At 46.6% G+C, this 3350-nt stretch overlaps 1 pseudogene; it reads right to left on the reverse strand.

Annotated features, from left to right (window-relative positions):
- Positions 1 to 1550: 1550 nt before the first annotated feature.
- On the reverse strand, positions 1551 to 3043 carry LOC145864453 (uncharacterized; annotated as a pseudogene).
- Between the last annotated feature and the right edge of the window lie 307 nt (positions 3044 to 3350).

Here is a 3350-nt window from a genome sequence, read left to right on the forward strand (position 1 = left end):
CTCTGGCGCTGTTGTTTGCCCTACAATTTGAGGTTTATGTTGGCTCCAGTGTGTTGCCTGTTGTGGTATACACAGACCACAACCCTTTACTTTTCTTGAGCCGCATGTATAACAACAACCAACGTCTTATGCGTTGGGCGTTGGTTAAACAGGGTTATAATTTAGTAATTCAGCATATAAAGGGTTCAGAAAACGTAGTTGCGGATGCTTTGTCCTGTGCCTAGTTAAAAAAAAATAAAAAATAACAATAATAATAATAAAACAAGATAATTGACAACTAGGGGGTGTTGTAAGTAGTTGGTATTATACAAAATATATATGTATGTAAGGGTTTTATCATAAACCCAGGGGTTTACTCTTTTTTTGGGGGGGGGGGGCGTGTTACGTTTTTCTTGCTCCTCATTTTCCCATGTTAGTGTGTTTGTGTCCTAGGCATTACAGGTGTACCTACTTGCGGCTGACGATGGTGGGCGTGGCTGTAGCTGATTGAAGAGAGGATATCTGTTTGTCGTGTGAAAAGAGAAGAAAGAGGGGGAGAGAGAGAGGGGACACTTGTTTTTTTGGCTATTTGATGATTTGTTGTTTTAATTTATCTTTGTTTGCATTTCAGCCTGTCCTCCTGATGTACTCCACCCTGCCTAGGTCCTGGAGAAGGGAAAAGGTAGATCTGCCCATGGGTGTACATTCCCACGTAGATAACCCATTGTTTTATACACTAGGTTAGCCGGGCGGGTGTCACCCTTGTATTTTCTTGGAACCAGGTAGGACAGTGGGTTAGGGTTTAGAGTGTGTTAGGAAGGATTAGGAACCAGGTAGGACAGTGGGTTAGGGTGTAGAGTGTGTTAGGAAGGATTAGGAACCAGGTAGGACAGTGGGTTAGGGTTTAGAGTGTGTTAGGAAGGATTAGGAACCAGGTAGGACAGTGGGTTAGGGTTTAGAGTGTGTTAGGAAGGATTAGGAACCAGGTAGGACAGTGGGTTAGGGTGTAGAGTGTGTTAGGAAGGATTAGGAACCAGGTAGGACAGTGGGTTAGGGTGTAGAGTGTGTTAGGAAGGATTAGGAACCAGGTAGGACAGTGGGTTAGGGTTTAGAGTGTGTTAGGAAGGATTAGGTGTGTAGTAGAGGGACCTTTTGTTTATTTTCATTACTTGGACCCCGATCCCAAACATTCCCTTCTCTTACCTTCCCTGGTTGTTAGTTTTTGTTTTCTTACTGATTCTTTACGGGTGTTTTTATATTGTTTATTTAATTATTTTACTAAACATCCCTTGAGGGCTAAAATTGAGTTCTGGTTGTGGTCTGATTATTTTCGCTCATTACACCCCACATTTCTTCCCCTTTCATCTGGTTTGCCTGGAGTGTTTAGGCCCAGGCATTTACGTCTCCTCAGACGAGCTACACCCGAGGGGAGAACGTAATAGCGGGGAACCGGGCTAAGACCAGTACACCCGTGCCGAGGGAAGGGAGCGGTGTGAGCCCCCTACCCTACCCAACCCACAGCAGAGTTTGGTTTCTGGAGCGCAGCCCCATGCCGGCGGCTGGCAACCCGTTAATGATCCTTCCGCAGGTTCACCTACGGAAACCTTATGACTTTTACTTCCTCTAGATAGTCAAGTTTGATCGTCTTCTCGGCGCTCCACCAAGGCCGTGACCGACCTCACTAAACCATTCAAATTGGTAGTAGCGACGGGCGGTGTGTACAAAGGGCAGGGACTTAATCAACGCGAGCTTATGACCCGCGCTTACTGGGAATTCCTCGTTCATGGGAAACAATTACAATCCCCAATCCCTGTCACGAGTGGGGTTCAGCGGGTTACCCACGCCTCTCGTCGAAGGGTAGACACACGCTGATCCACTCAGTGTGGCGCGTGTGCAGCCCCGGACATCACAGACCTGTTATTGCTCAATCTCGTGTGGCTTACCACCACTTGTCCCTCTAAGAAGTTGGACGCCGACCGCTCGGGGCCGCATAACTAGTTAGAATGTCGGAGCCTCGTTTGTTATCAGAATTAACCAGACAAATCGCTCCAACTAAGAACGGACATGCACCAACACCCACAGAATCGAGAAAGAGCTATCAATCTGTCAATCCTTTCCGTGTCCGGCCCGGGTGAGGTTTCCCGTGTTGAGTCAAATTAAGCTGCAGGCTCCACTCCTGGTGGCGCCCTTCCGTCAATTCCTTTAAGTTTCAGCTTTGCAACCATACTCCCTCCGGAACCCAAAGACTTTGGTTTCCCGGACGCTGCCCGGCGGGTCATGGGAATAATGCCGCCGGATCGCTAGTTGGCATCGTTTATGGTCAGAACTACAACGGTATCTGATTGTCTTCGAACCTCCGACTTTCATTCTTGATTAATTCTTGGCAAATGCTTTCGCTTTCGTCCGTCTTGCGCCGGTCCAAGAATTTCACCTCTAGCGGCACAATACGAATGCCCCCGGCCGTCCCTCTTAATCATGGCCCCAGTTCAGAAGAAAAACCCACAATAGAATCGGAGTCCTATTCCATTATTCCTAGCTGCGGTATTCAGGCGACCGGGCCTGCTTTGAACACTTATTTTTAAAGTAAACACTTCAGACCCTGCAGGAAACTCAGTTAAGAGCATCGAGGGGGCGCCGAGAGGCAGGGGCTGGGACAGGCGGTAGCTCGCCTCGCGGCGGACCGCCAGCTCAATCCCGAGATCCAACTACGAGCTTTTTAACGGCAGCAACTTTAAGATGCGCTATTGGAGCTGGAATTACCCAGCTGCTGGCACCAGACTTGCCCTCCAATGGAGCCTCGTTAACTTCTCTGGGCTAGGTGGGACGATTTCGTCCCACTTGGCTAACATCCGGTGAAAATGCATAGCTTCAAAATTCTAAATACATTATCGTTATATTAAACATTTATGTAAAGACATGTAGGTTAGTTTTTAAAAGCTTAACATCTTGTTAATCCAGCCAGTGTGTCAGATATCAAAAATGTTTTGCGGCGAAAGCATACATTATAATAATCTGAGGACAGCTCCCGCACACACAAGCATTACTGGCATTTTCCAACCAAGCATTAGTGTCACTAAAGTCAGAAATAGCAATAAAATAATCAATTACCTTTGAAGATCTTCCTCTGGTGGCAATGCCAAGTGTCCTAAGTACTTAGTGAATGTCCATTATGTTTGATCAAATCCATTTTTATAGCCTAACACGAAACATTTGTAAACCGCTTGCGTCGTGATTTCCGTCTCCTTCAACTTTGGACGTGACATTCGTGGTAATTACACAAACAAAACAAACGTATTTAGTCAAGGTTGGCTTCATTGCAATCCTCTGATTGTTAGTGACACATCTACCTTGATGGCTCTTTTCCTGGGACG

This window comes from Salmo salar, chromosome 27, assembly GCF_965601325.2.
Source record: "Salmo salar chromosome 27, fSalSal1, whole genome shotgun sequence".
In the NCBI taxonomy this organism is placed as follows: domain Eukaryota; kingdom Metazoa; phylum Chordata; class Actinopteri; order Salmoniformes; family Salmonidae; genus Salmo; species Salmo salar.